General features: G+C 46.7%; 1 protein-coding gene across 3 annotated transcripts in view; it reads right to left on the reverse strand.

Moving 5' to 3' along the window:
- The window catches only part of LPP (LIM domain containing preferred translocation partner in lipoma), a 274,991-nt gene that overhangs the window by 238,179 nt on the left and 21,172 nt on the right, over window positions 1-15,640 (reverse strand). Inside the window, exon 1 of one of the 3 annotated variants that reach the window (XM_081911065.1) lies at window positions 4,066-4,272. The exons of the other annotated variants lie outside the window; for them this stretch is intronic. The gene's annotated coding sequence lies outside the window, so the exon portion shown is untranslated. Of the gene's footprint in view, window positions 1-4,065; window positions 4,273-15,640 lie in introns of those variants that run through there. 3 annotated transcript variants of the gene reach the window in all.

A 15,640-nucleotide genomic window follows, 5' to 3' on the forward strand; every position in this document is an offset into this window, starting at 1 on the left:
ATCAACTCATTTCTGGGCCACCATACATTAATAATACCATTAAACTAACCAAACCAATTAAATTCCCACCCCGCTATATAGCACTTAATCACAACTTAATCTAGCTACAGTGGGATTAGGCCCAGAGGTTAGATCATTCACCATAGGATATCTGGCTGCAGGCCTGATTTGGGAGCTTTTGCAAGTTCACTATTCAAATGCAACGTTTTGAAGATAAAACTCAAAATTTGGAGATTAAAGTCAAATGCAAAGTGTCGCATTTTGATTGAATTGCAAAATCCATCCTCTTTCTTCTTCGTTTTTTGCAATCTCTTTAATTCCCTCCCTCATTTCTACAGGTGTTAAAGGTAAAAAAGGGGCACCTTTGAAATGGCTTTTTGCCCTTGAAGATGCATATTTATCAGCCAGTGAATATTTATTGCCTGCTTCCCACTGAATATTTCCATCCCAGAGCAATGAAATAAAGTAACAGTATAATATACACGTAACAGACAAGATAGCAAGACGTAAAAATTACAGACTCCATAAAAATAAATCCAAGAAATAACTAACAAATTAGCAGCTCCAGCATAAAACAAAACAACACCCAGAATTTCCAATTTAGTCAAAGACCCGGATTAAAAAAACAGGCCATTCAGCTGACTGAAACTAGAAAACACCCCGATCGACACCTCTCGCCCCCTCAATCACCTGGGCCGTCCCACGCAGCCTTCCTCTGTCTCTCACGCAATGTGCACCTCGCTCTGTGGCTTGTGAGCCTCTTCACAACTTCCAACCCCGGTCCTCACCCACCCAGGCTCCGGCGTGAGTCATTGCCCACAACACCCACGGCAGAAACCTCCCACCCCCTTGTTCCACAATAACACCAGAGAGCAAAAATGTGTGCGTGCACACAAACACACAAAAGAAGGGAGGGTAGCGCCTTCACCCTTTGGAGACCCAGAGGGGCCTACCCCCAAGGGGAGATCTCCTTTGGGATCTCTCCCTTTGGGGTCACCCAATGTATTATGGCATTGTTGATCCAACAGGAATCTCTGGGATGAAATATACTCTGAGTCGAGAGTGGATTTCATGCTTTGTTCAGCTCATAGTGGTGAGGAGGAATGGAAGTTCCCCCAGAATGTCTGCTTTATATACATTATTTGCACAATGGGCCGCACGTGATTGGCTAATTCCGGGATTCTCCTGTAGGCCAATCAGGTCGCGGATTCACTTCCACTTGGAGCTGGACTGGGTGGTTCCTGTGGACCAATCAGGCTGCTGCATTCTGAATCCTATGGTTCTAGGACCAATCAGACTGCTGCATTTTGGATCCTATTCATCTCAGTACATAACACCTCTCCACCTGCCAGAACTGGCATAAGGACATAAAGACCATCTGCTGAATAAGGCCATTGAGCCATCAAGTCCATGGTCCTGTTCTGTTGGAATCAACTAGATGCCACAGTGGGAAACCAGCAAGAAGGATCCCAGCACAAGAGCCCCTTCCTGTGGCTTCCACAAACTGGGATTTGGATCAGGGGCCTTATAAGAGTTGATTTCAAAGTGGCAGAAATGTGTTTTTGTTGTTGTTGTTTTTCCATTTTCAGAACGTTTTGCATCTCGCCCTCCCAAGTCCAGCAAACGTGACCAGAAAGGGGTTTACCAAAGCAAAGAATGAAACGACGCATAAAGCTGAAATCTGGGATAGCGTGAGACTCTTCATCCCAGGGTCGTGGGTTCGAGGGAGGCCCACATTGGGCAAAAGATTCCTGCATTGCAAGGGGTTGGCATGATGACTTGTGGTATAAGGTAAAGGTAAAGGGACCCCTGACCATTAGGTCCAGTCGTGGCCAACTCTGGGGTTGCAGCGCTCATCTCACTTTATTGGCCGAGGGAGCCGGCGTACAGCTTCCGGGTCATGTGGCCAGCATGACTAAGCCGCTTCTGGCGAACCAGAGCAGCACACGGAAACGCCGTTTACCTTCCCGCCAGAGTGGTACCTATTTATCTACTTGCACTGGTGTGCTTTCGAACTGCTAGGTTGGCAGGAGCAGGGATCGAGCAACGGCAGCTCACCCCATCGCGGGAATTCGAACTGCAGACCTTCTGATCGGCAAGTCCTAGGCTCTGTGGTTTAACCCACAGCGCCACCCATGTCCCAGACTCTCGTGGTCCCTTCCACCAATTCTGTGAGTCTATGAAAATAAGCACACCAACGGAACAGAACTAAAAGGAAGAGCAAAGTTTTATCCTCCTAACTGGAGATTCCAGGAACTGAACCCGGGACTTTGGCTGGGCAGTGGGGTGGAGAGTTAATCACTCCAACTGGGGCAAAAGGCAGGGGGCAAATGAAAGTCTACTCTGGGCTATGTTCTGAGGCAGTATGGTGTAATGGTTAGATTGCCAGACTAGAACCTGGGAGAGATGAGGTTTCAAATCCCCACGCGGTCATGAGGCTGACTGAGCTGATCTTGGGGGCCAGTCACACTGCCTATCCGCTTAGCCTACCTCACAGGGTTGTTGTGTGGATCAGCTGAGGAACAAGGAGACCACATAAGCCACCTTGAGCTCTTTGGGAGGAGAATGTGAGGTATAGATGCTATCAGTCATAACAATAATAAAAACAAGGTGCCAATTTGGAGCTGGCCTAGTCATCGGTCCCAAATTGGGCCTGCTGAAGTGACAGAATTGGGGGCGACTCATGACCCAGTGGATCCTGAGCAGTTCAGCTCCTCCCCTGTAACGCCCCATTTCACAGAAATTCAACCCGGACAAAGCAGGGAGCTGGGCACTGGCAGAGAAATGCCACCCCTCCACGGACAGATAGATGCCAGTGTAGCTGTTCAGGGCTGGGGGGAATCAGAGCTCCCCCCCCCCTTCCAACACACAAACACCCCATATCAGAGGTTTGGCATGCACCCTAAAATCTTAAGGACACTGTTTCAGATCAAGCGGGACCACCTGGAACAGCCCTGGTGTCCTCAGGGTATTCCACAACCCCCCCCCCAAAAAAAACATTTCCCTGCTGCAACAGAAGAGCCCCTCTCTTGCATAATTCCACCTTCTCCAAAAGCCACCAAATCCTGCGACCGTCACATTCATGTGCCAGTGAGTTCCACAGGGGAATGATGCACTATGGGAACTTTCTCCCGCATGCTCTGAATCTGTGGCCAGCGTCACAGCTGCCCTGCAAAATAAGATAAAGGAGAGAAAGCTGGGGCTTGCCTCCATTTCCCCCTGGGAGCCAGGAAGCAGTAGGGGATCCAGGGTTTTCCTGCTGGCTCCCTGACTGTCCACAAAACAATTTCCTTTCAGGAAAAAGGGAAGGAGGGGGGTTCAGGGGACATGCCGTAGCTCAGGGTCAAAGCATCTGCCTTGAATGCAGAAGATCCCACAGGTTCAATCTGCAACAGCATCGCCGATTGCGAGACCCTCCTGCCCCAAACCTATCACTGCCAGTCAGTGTAGGAAATACTAAGTTAGGTGGTATCCCTCATTGCAAGGTAGCTTCCTACGTACTCCCTATCTGGTCAGATTTCCTCATTTTTTGCATGCAAAATGTGGGCTGGCACATTGGAGGAAAACAAGAGGCGATTACGGCACCAACAGAAAACAAGTTGCGAGCTGAAGAAACTGTTCCTGTTGAGATCTCCATTCCTTCGATGGATCAGAGATAAATATTAACTCGGGCAATGAATAAGTCCTCCGGCTCAACAGACCATACATGGGCAGGCAGCTCTTTCTGGAGACAAAGCATGTCAGGAACCATAAAGGCTGTTTTGACGCCTTCCTGGGACTCAAGGCAAATGGCAACAACGGACTGCAAACCATGGCTGGCACTGCCAATTTATGCCAAGGCCAGCCTTGAGCCTCACTGGCAAGGACCTTGACAGTCTGCCGAAAGGACTCTGAAGCACAGCTGCCTGTCTCCTCCTCCCCTTGCCCTCCCTTGCTGTCTGGCACTGGGCATTTCCCCTCTTTAACTAGACCCACATGGCACGATGCAAGCTCCATCTTGACCCCTCACTCTGCCACCCTGGTTGTTCGCCATTCCGCTCATGAGGCCAATAAGGAGGTACTTACTGGAGGCTGGGCTGTTCTCCCTCCCCGAGGGGACGCCTTGTCCCAGAGCGGAACAAATTTGGAACCGGCTCCAGGAGTGAGCGAAACTGCCGGAGTGACCACAAGCACAAGAAAGAGGGAGAGAGGCAGGCAGAAAGAAAGAAGGAAGGAAGGGGAAAAACTTCTCCTGCCTGCAGGAATTCAAATCTCGCTTCCACCAGGCCCTGAGTCACCTCCCCTCCCCTTCCAATAGATCAGAGCATGGGTAAACATTTCCAAATATGGAGATCACGACTACCAAAGGATGTCAGGAAAATCGCCCTTCTTCGGGCAACTTGGGGACGGCTGCTCCAGAGGCGGAATTCCCCCGCTGTGGGTCAATGATTAACGTCGAGCCGGGTGCTGGGCCTCGCTGGCCTGCCAGGTCAGTGCCTTGCCAACGTTGCAGGGAACTACGAACTATGAAAGGCGTTGCAAAGGCCACCAGCTCCTGCACGTTTCTCTTCCTCAGTGGGTTCAGCAAGCCCTGAGAGTCTTATCAGCAGCTCTTAGCAAAATGCAAAGTGGAAGTCTCACACTCAGAGGCAGCGCACCTCTCCACGGCGGTCACCATTCCTGAGAGCATCTGCTTATCCACTGTGGGGAACAGATGCCGGACTGCTTGATCTCCAGAGGGCATTCAAATGGCAAGAAAGGAGATCCCGTCTCAACATTAGGAAGCACTTTCAGAGAGCTGCTCAACAGCAGAATGGTCTTCCTCGGAAGGTGGTGGACTCTCCTTCCTTGGAGGGATTTTAGCTGAGGTTGGACGGCCATCTGCCCGGGATGCTTTAGCAGTGATTCCTGCATTGCAGGGGGCTGGACTAGATGGCCCTCGGTGGTCCCTTTCGACTCTATGACTCCACAAATCTATCTGATGCAACAGGGCAACTGCCATGCTCTTTATTTGCAAACTATCGAATCCAGAGCTGGAAAGGACTTTCCTCAGACTATGTGCATCCATTCACACCTGTAGCAACAGCACAGGTGGGCAATTGGATCCGGGCAGCTGGCTGAATCCTTATCTCTCCCGCGTTGGAGAGGTAGCGGGGGCTGCCTGTCTGCCCATCACCTGGCAGAAACCAAGTGCCAACCCCAGCTGATCGGCAGCTCTCACAAAGCACAGGGCTTCACAGGCAGCCAATGGCCTTGTCATGTGCTGATGGCCAGAGCAGCTCTGGCATAGACAAGGCTTTCAGCAAAGCAGCGACTTTACCAGGTCCACACCTGGGGTTGGGCACAAGGGCACTGCATTGCCTATATGGCTCAGATGTTGCTGGAACCCTCAAACGTCCATCATCCCTGTACAGCAGCCATGCTGGCTGGGGCTGGTTGGAACTGTTGACTTGTGGTCCACCAAGACCCCGAGATCCTTTTCACACGTACTGCTAGTAAGCCAGGTGTCCCCCATCCTATATTTGTGCATCTGGTTCTTCCTGCCTAGGTGCAGAACCTGACAGTTGTCCCTGCTGAAATGGATCTTGTTAGCTTGCGGCCAGTTCTCCAATCTGTTAAGGTCATCTTGAATCCCAATTGTGTCTTCTGCGGCATTAGCTACCCCTCCCAGTTTGGTGTCATCTGCAAATTTGATGAGCATCCCCTCAATTCCTTCATCCACATCATTTATAAAGACGTTGAACAACAACAGGACCCTGGGGCACCCCACTCGCCACTTTTCCCCAGGGTGACGGGAAACGATTAATGAGTCCTCTTTGCGTTTGGTCAGTCAACCAGCTACAAATTCACCTAAAAGTTACCTCGCTCAACCCACATTTTACCAGCTTTCCTGCGAGAATATCATGGGCGACTTTGTCAAAAGCCTTACTGAAATCAAGATACACTATGTTCACAGCATTCCCCTGATCTACCAAGTTTGCAACTCCATCAAAAAAGAAATAATAAAGTACAAGATCAGCCCCCACTGATTGGGTGGGTGTGTGTGTTATTGGGTGGTTGTTTTTATTTTAATTATATGTTTTGTGGTTTTATATTTTGCTTTTGTTCTGTGAACCTCCCTGAGACCTCCGGGTATAGGGCAATATATAAATTTAATAATAATACTAATAATAATAATAATAATAATAAATCCTTCCACACACCCCTCTCCAGCTCAAACGGAAAAGAGGACACACACACATAGAGCCCGAGAGTGCTCTATGCTTTGCCTTGTAAATGTAATTCTCCTCCCTCCCTAGATTGAGAAGCCTTCGGATTTTTCCCTCCTTGGGCCCTGGGGTGAGAGAGTTCAATGGGACAGCAGCCTTTATATGCCCTCCTTCTATTTTATTTATCTATTTTCCCTGGGGGCCAGTTGCAGAAGAGAAGACAGCCCTCCCAGTGCAAACAGTCCTCTCTCTGCGATTTGAGGACCGAAAATCTAAAGAATGCGCAATCCAGAAGAAAAAGGCTGTGACGCAGCTGGAGATTGCGGGGGCAGGCTGTGGCTGCTCTCTTAAAACAAGACACTTATCAGTTCTGCAGGGAAAGGAGCAGGAGTCCTGGGCTTTGGCCATATATGGCAAGGATCTGCTCAGAAACTGGCTTCATGATGTACTACTGCAGGGCTCAGGGGGGGCTTAGGCCAGCAGCAGAGAGGATCTGGCGGCAGCACGGCAGGCAGCATCAGCAGGGAGGACGCAACACCAAAGCGCAGGACATCGCTCAGATTTCACAGGGAGAGATAGGAAAGTCGGGCTGTGTGTGTGTGTGCCAGGGGCGTTGTCAGTCTGCACAACTGCTCCCTAGGCGGCACAGACCCAGAGGTGGGGAGGACGCAAGAACACGCCAGGATGACACAGGTTGGTGCAGAACAGGATCGTATCAAGTCCTACACGTTTAACGTATTTTAAATATTTTGTTGGAAGCCACCCAGAGTGGCTGGAGAAACCCAGCCAGGGCAGGGTATAAATAATAAAGGTAAAGGTAAAGGGACCCCTGACCATTAGGTCCAGTCGTGGCCGACTCTGGGGTTGCGGCGCTCATCTCACTTTACTGGCAGAGGGAGCCAGCATACAGCTTCCGGGTCATGTGGCCAGCAGGACTAAACCGCTTCTGGCGAAGTAGAGCAGCGCACGGAAACGCCATTTACCTTCCCGCCGGAGTGGTACCTATATTTCTACTTGCACTTTGACGTGCTTTCGAACTGCTAGGTGGGCAGGAGCAGGGACTGAGCAACGGGAGCTCAACCCGTCACATTTGAACCGCCAACCTTCTGATCGGCAAGTCCTAGGCTGTGTGGTTTAACCCACAGTGCCACCCGCGTCCCTTGTAAATAATAAATAATAAATAATAAATAATAAATAATAAATAATAAATAATAAATAATAAATAATAAATAATAAATAATAAATAATAAATAATAAATAATATTATTTTACAATGGACTCTTGGGTTGCGAACGTGATCCATGTGGGATGCACATTCACAACCCGCATCATTCGCAACCCACAGCTGCGCGTCTGCGCATTTCTGCACATGCGCAAAGCTTGATTTAGTGCTTCTGCGCATGCATGGCCGCCAAAACCCAGAGGTAACCCATTCCGGTACTTCCGGGTTTCGGCAGTCTGTAACCCAAAAAAACGCCACCTGAAGCATCTGTTACTCGAGGTATGACTGTAGTACACAGAAGCAGACATGCAACTCCTGAAAAAGTATTCTGCCAGAAGCTCTTCAGATCTCTCCTTCCTTGGAGGTTTTTAAGCAAAGGTTGGATGGCCATCTGTCCTGGATGCTTTAGCTGAGATTCCTTCATTGCAGGGGGTTGGACTAGATGACCCGCGGGGTCCCTTCCAACACTACAATTTGATGATTCTATGATTGTGTCCCAAGTCGGCCATGCCACGGTTGCAACAGGCTGCCACATCAGCATTGCAGAGGGTTAGACTATATGGCCCTTAGGGTCCCTTCTAGCTCCCGTGATTCCAGGCGCAGGAGACATGGAGGCAGCAGGACACCACCAGAGGGGCTTGTCGTCTTAGGAGAGAAGTAGGAAAGATATTGGGACTAGGACTTGCCGATCAGAAGGTCGGTGGTTCGAATCCCCACGACGGGGTGAGCTCCCGTTGCTCGGTCCCTGCTCCTGCCAACCTAGCAGTTCAAAAGCATGTCAAGTGCAAGTAGATAAATAGGTACCACTCTGGCGGGAAGGTAAACGGCGTTTCCGTGCGCTGCTCTGGTTTGCCAGAAGCGGCTTAGTCATGCTGGCCACATGACCCAGAAGCTGCACGCCGGCTCCCTCGGCCAATAAAGCGAGATGAGCGCCGCAACCCCAGAGTCGGCCACGAATGGACCTAATGGTCAAGGGTCCCTTTACCTTTACCTTAGGAAAGATATTCTCACCAATTCTCCAGCTTGGACGAGTTAAGAGAGGAGGGACGTCAGAGTTAGGAACAGGGGAGACACACGATTTAAACAGATTTATACATGGCACGCAGTGGTCCAATGAAGATCACAGGAATAAAAACTATGAAAGGTATTTGAAAAATACTAAAAGTATATATTAAAAAATGACTAAGTACTTTAATAGGAACTTCTGACTAACACACAAATTTTGCAGTCAGTTATCCTTACGTGTACTGCGTTCTGTGTGCTATTTTTTCAAATATGCACATTTTCCTGTGCACGGCTGCTGGATAAAGGCGTTGCAAAATGCAGAGCGGTGCAAATGTCAAAGGATGGCTGTGTTTCAGTTTTCAGGAAATGAGGATTAGCTATGTTCCTGTTAAAATGTGCATCTAATGAATTGATCCCCGATGGCTATGTGGAATATGAATAGCCCCTGCAAATTAAACTTATTAATGGCTTTGGGGACCCAAATTTATTTATTTATTTAGCAACAAATCATTAAAAAGTCAAAGTGGTTTACAGCATTAAAAAGATTTTAAAAAAACATACAATAAAAGCATGAAAACTTCTTTAAAAATTAAAAGCCACATATTTTAGAGGAGCAAGCCTCAATAAACCATTGTGAAAAGATGTTGCCTGCACAGGCCTGGAGGAATAGAAAAGTTCCCAGCAGGCGCTTAGAACTTGGCACAGAAGGCGCCCGCTGAATCTCCAGTGGCAGAGAGTTCCACAGGACTGGGCCCATGACATTAAAAGCTCAGTTTCTCTTTATTTGGTGCCCGGCCCAGCTCTCCCGTTGCCCAGGGCACCAGATGTGCCATGGTCAGATGTACTGGGACTCAATGCCTCCACCGACAAGACACCCCTCAGAGAGAGGCAGTGAGAGAGATCAGCTGAATTGGTGGTGCCACTGGGTGAAATTGAGTCAAGTGGTGAAGTGTGAAAGAGGCACCAAGTGTGTCCGCCGCCTCAGGGAGTCTCTCCCGGAAAGAGAATGCCCTGCTGGCAAGAGCAGGATGACTAAGCGTCAACCTTTCCCCTTAACCCCACAGTTAGCGCCTTCCACGCCCAGCGAAGGTAAGCAAGGTTTAGAGCAAGGGCTGCTGCTGCACCCTGAGCAGAGAGAGGCTCTCCTTATCTCTCTCCCCTGTAAAGCAGGTGACAAAGACGCAGCTACAATACCTCCAAAACCAGTAAAAGGGTTGGTGGCTCTGGCAGAGGCCCAGCTTGGGTAATACCAGCCCACAATCCCCACCCCTGCCAACCAATCAGGCATTCCCACGGCAGTTTCATTCCATTTTCACAAGGTTCCCCTGCTAATTCCTGCATTATATTTGAGCTTTGAATAGGATTTTATTATTACGGTCACAGACCAGCTCACATACAACATCAGGAAAATCACAAAACACAACAGGAATACAGTGGTACCTCGGGTTAAGAACTTAATTCGTTCCGGAGGTCCGTTCTTAACCTGAAACTGTTCCTAACCTGAAGCACCGCTTTAGCTAATGGGGCCTCCCGCTGCTGCGGCCGCCCCTCTGCCACCACCATCGCTGCAGCATCAACGGACCGAACTAGTCGTATATATTTATTTATTTAAAGTGTCCTCGGATTCCTTGGAAAAAATCTGGTAACCTTAGTCTCAACCACTTCTGGAAACATAGTGGGAAACAGAAAAAAGTTTAATGATATTTTTAATCATAGTTGAACACACGTCCGAGTTTCACCCAGCTTTTCTGTACAAAGACAGAAACAACAGGAGTTAACAACCCAAGAAGAGCGGCAGGTGAAAATGATGGACTTTGCAGAACTGGTGGGAAGAACCCGGAAGCAGCGAGACCAAGCATTCTGAAAGGACTGGAACAAATTTATATTATATTTGAAAGACAACTGTAAGCAGTTAACATCATTAGCAGGGTTATATGTGAGATGAAATGGCGACCTATTCAGGTTGAGTAATAAAGTATTTTAGGTAATGATATAACAGGGTAGGAAACAAAGTGAAATGTAAAGATGTAAAGTTTACATTTTGTAAACCATCAGACGGGAGGGAGGGAAGTCGTTAGGCTCAGTCGAGCCAAAGAGATAAAATAAGAGGCTACGATGTTACGTAATGTGATTATACGTAAAACCAATAAAAATCATTTATTTTTAAAAAAAAATTGCGTACAAATTCAACACTATGTTTTGTTGCTATTTTGTTAATGTTGTTAATATTGTTTTATAGACATGAATGCTGTCGTACTTTGTGAATCCTATAATACGATTTTTGGTGTAACTGTTTATATTATTTTTTAGTTGTTTTGGCAATAGTGTTACATAGATGGGAATTGCTTCATTGGGGATTTGGGATTGTTTTAGTGATGATTGGTTAAGTATTCTATACGATTTATGCTGTATTGTGATGTTCCATTATGTTATTTTTATCTTTTGTTTGCAAGCCGCTTTGGGATTTATTTGAATAAAAAACAGCATAGAAATAGAAGCGATCAATAGTTCCATCTTATTTGCAAAAAGGGTCCCCATCTCCCCGTCCCTGGAAGTGAATTACATGGAAACAAGCACTAAACTTGCACTATATTCCACTATATATCTGGAATTGGCTTTTACGTATTTTGAACATTTCGAGGGGGCGGGGTTAGTGGGTGCTGAGAGGCACGTTTAGTTTTAGAATGGTTCAAAAAATCTGGAATAATGAGCAAAGTGCCACACTACCCAAATGTTTAGAAAGTTGATGCAACTTTGAATTGGTTTTCAGCTTATGGTTATTTTCAATTTACAAAATTTTACATTGTTACTGTTAATTTTCCTTTGTGATAATTGTATTGTTAACTGCTTTGAAGGTATGTGTTTTTTACAATCACGTGCTACATAAATTTGCGAATCAAATTATTATAAAATAGTATAGAAGAACAAGCACTGAACAGATTTGTTGTACGGTGCACTCTATTGTATTTTGAAATGGTAAATTATAGGGTGAAGTTCACAGAAGGGTAATTAAAGGCATTTCAAGGATAGACGCTTTTGGTGAGACCTGGCCTCCTTCCTTTTCCTTTATAAAAGAGACAGAATATATTTTTGTTCCACCCTCAACACAAGATTCTCTGCGGAGAGGCTACTTGGATTGATTGACATGCCCAAGGATTAAGACTTTCTGGGAGATGATCTATAATGAAATGAAAAAGGTATTTAAATATACCTTTCTGAAGAAACCAGAGGCCTTTCTCCTGGGCATGACCGGCCAATTGGTGCTAAAGAAGGACAGAACTTTCTTTCTGTATGCTACAACAGCAGCAAGAATTCTTATTGCAAAGTACTGGAAGACACAAGATCTACCCACCCGGGAAGAATGGCAGATGAAGGTGATGGACTACATGGAACTGGCAGAAATGACTGGCAGAATCTGAGACCAGGGAGAAGAGTCGGTGGAAGAAGATTGGAAGAAATTTAAAGTTTACTTACAGAAACATTGTAAAATTAAGGAATGTTAGAAGGATGTTGGAATGAAGCTATGTGGTTTTAGCAGAAATGTTATATAGGATTAAGAAAAAATAGATTGTTAATTGGTGAAAGGAGGGAAAGTTACATCAGTTTAAGATAAATTACAGGACAAAAATTGGGAAAGATGGAAAGGATTTGCTGAAATAGCTAACCGAACTAGAATACAAAAAAGGGAGGTGTGAGGAAGTCAAGGAAACAAGCAAATGAAAGATAAGTTATGGGAAAGGTTTTGTTTTTATTCTTTTGTTTTTTCTTTTTTTATTATGATGTGTTGTCTTGTTTTTGTGTAATTTGGTGTTTTCTCTTTTCTTTTTCTGTAACCTTTAAAACTTTAATAAATATTATCTTGGATTGATAATACATAAATAAACATATTGTGTGTGTATTATGTCTTTCATATGAAGCTTAACAGGAAGGTACCATTGAACCATTGAACCATTGCGATTATACAGCTGCGCGTCTGCACACACGCAGGTTGCGATTCGGCACTTCTGTGCATGCATAAAGCGCAAACTGCCAAAACCCGGAAATAGCCCATTCTGGTACTTCTGGGTTTCAGCGGTCCATAACCCGAGGTATGACTGTATGTTGTTCTTGTACGTAAATGAAAACTAATAAAAATCATTTGGGGGTGTGTGTGGGAATTATAGGGCAATATTTATCCGTGTAATCTTTCTGCTTCGTTACAGCACTGTTCTATATATTGCATTTGATCTTATTTGTATATGGGTGTGTTCTTTTAAAAATAATAATGCTCTTTAAAAAGAAGAAGAAGAAGAAGAACTGGACCAGCTTTCTCTTAGGAAAAGTTTCTCTTAGGAAAAGTCAGGAAAAGGGAACAACGTCCAGCTTGTCTGCTTGGTGAGCTGATCTTGAAGGTTGGAACACTTATCCTAAAGGGATCTCCATTCCAACTGTCTGCCATTTAAACTGGTCTTGAAAGATACCTCTGCATACTCCTGCTAACATTTGCTGGCGAGCAACCTCACAGGACAGGCAAAATCGCAATGATCTCCCCGCGTAACGGCAACATCGATTTCAAATCCCCTGCCTCTTGTCTGATCCTCGCTTGATGGGCGAAAACAACTATTCCCTAGCTCCTTCCCGACATACTTTTAAACACTTGGAGGCTGTCAGCACGGCCTCTTTAATCTCCTTCTCTCCAGCCTAAAACATACCCGTCTCCCCCAGGCAACTGTCCTCAGAGGAACTGCCTTCACTCGTCATCCGTCCGGCTCAATATTGCTGAAACTTGCTTCACCAAGGATTCAGGCAGAAGTCGTCTATCTGTCCCTGCCTGGAAATGATGTTGGGGAACTGAACTTGGGACATAGCATCTCCTCCTCCCAGAGGAGCCCCCCTGCTCCTGATTGGGTCTGCTGCCACGGCCAAGCCTCCCAGCCGACCAATAGGGCCGGCTGGTGGGCGGAGCTAAATGCGTTTAAACAGCCGCGGCAGCGCTCTGCTCCCAGTCTGTTCGCGGCGATGGCGTCCATCTTTCTGATCAAGGAAATATTGTGTGGTTGGCAAACATCATCAGAAGTATTAAGAATTGGATGCAGCTGTGAGGGTATTGGCGGCGAGCCTTTTGGCTCGGGTGGCGGTGAGGCATTGGAATATGTGTGCTGTGTTGGAGGATTGGGTATGCGCCATCATCTACCCCTCCTCTTTTGGGTATTCCGTTAAAGGAATCCGGTGGTCGTGGATCCTGTCCGATGCCCTGCTGGTGGCTCGGGCCATGGCATGACCCCCGGTGACGTCATGGGGGAGCTTCCAGTTGTATTTGAATCAACAAGCTCCTCCCACTGGTTGTTAACCCCTGAAATGACTCCCCACTGAGTGGGGTGGAGTCATGTATTGCTGCTTCATTCAATGCCTAAGCCAATACTGCTCACATGCTGTAACCATTAAAAGTTGTGGCCTAATTTTGCCCATTAGCCTAAAATGACATGTCTGTGTGTCTTATTATAATCCTATGCGGGTGGCGGGTCCTTGACTCACAATCTGCGTGAAGAGAAGATGCTTTGGCACTGAGCCACGATCCTTGCAGAGAAGCACAACCCTTTTGCAGTTTAACTAAGCCCCTCTTCACACATACAGCTGGCAGCAACGGACCACAAACTTAGAATCATAAAAGTTGGAAGAGACTCCAAGTCCCACCACCTGCAATGCAGGAATCTCAACTAAAACATGAGTCCACAGTGTGGTGAAGCAGCAAAAAAAATGCAAATGCTATTCTAGGCTAAATCAAGGGTCAGCAACCTTTTTCAGCTGTGGGCCGGTCCACCATCCCTCAGACCATGTGGTGGGACGGACTATTTTGGGGGGGGGGAATGAATGAATTCCTATGCCCCACAAATAACCCAGAGATGCGTTTTAAATAAAAGCACACATTTTACTCATGTAAAAACACGCTGATTCCCGGACTGTCCGCGGGCCGGATTTAGAAGGTGATTGGGCCGCATCCAGCCCCCGGGCCTTAGTTTGCCTACCCCTGGTCTAGATCAAGGAAAGTAATAGTACCACTCTGTTCTGCCTTGGCCAGACCACAGCAGCAAGAAGAAGAAGAAGAAGAAGAAGAAGAAGAAGAAGAAGAAGAAGAAGAAGAAGAAGAAGAAGAAGAAGAATTTATTATTTATACCCTGCCCATCTGGGTGGGTTTCCCCAGCCACTCTGGGCGGCTTCCAACAAAATATTAAAATACAATAGTCTATTAAAAATTAAAATTTTCACTAAACAGGGAAAGCTGGAAGGTGTGTAGAGGAGGGTGACCAAGATGATCAAGGGTCTCGGAAGCAACGGTTGAAGGAGCTGGCAATCTTTAGTCTGGGAAAGAGGAGACTGAGAGGAGATATGAGAGCCATCTGCAAATATCTGAAGGGCTGCCCCATGGAAGATAGAGCAAGCTTGTTTCCTTCTACTCTGGAAGGTAGGACTCAAGGCAATGGCTTTAAGTTGTGAAGAAAGTAGACTCCGACTAAACGTTAGGAAGAACTTTCTGACAGCAAGAGCTGTTTGACAGAGGAAGGGTCTCCCTCGGGAGGTTGTGAACTCTCCTTCCTTGGAGGTTTTCCAGCAGAGGTTGGGTGGCCAACGGTCAGGGATGCTTTAGCTGAGATTCCTGCATTACAGGGGATTGGACTTGATGACCCCAGGGGGTCCCTTCCAACTCCACCATTCTAGGATTCTAGGATGTGAAATGAAACACAACTATCCCTGCACTTCTCCAAAATCTGAAATGCAGTTCTCAGACGCCAACATATCTACTAAAAGGTGTGTGCAGAAAATGCATATTGGAGAAAAAGCAACAAGGAAAAATGCATTGGGTTGCATCCAGCGCTGGTCATAACTCAGATGGGACCCATTGAAATCAAAGGAAGTAACTAACCTGGCCCAGCCATTTCAATGGGTCTACTCTGAGTAGGATTGAGTTGCTAGAAAAGGGGGGGGTTCTTAGGGGGTTGGCTTGCAAAAATACACGTATCAGGCAAATCTATGTAGAATGATGCGTGTTTTGGGGAAACGTGGATTTGAACAATGATGTCGAGAATGGGACTTGAAAGAAACCGAAACAGCCACCGTGAGATCATAGATAGGCCACTGGCCTGATCCAGGAGGCCCCACCTTATGCTCTTTTGATTTGTCTTTAGAAATATTTTGGGGGCTCCTGGTTAGAGGAAGCTGCTTTTGCAAGGCTGTAGCATCAGGCTTG

Source organism: Podarcis melisellensis (genome assembly GCF_964234715.1).
Source record: "Podarcis melisellensis genome assembly, chromosome: 5".
Classification (NCBI taxonomy): Eukaryota; Metazoa; Chordata; class Lepidosauria; order Squamata; family Lacertidae; genus Podarcis; species Podarcis melisellensis.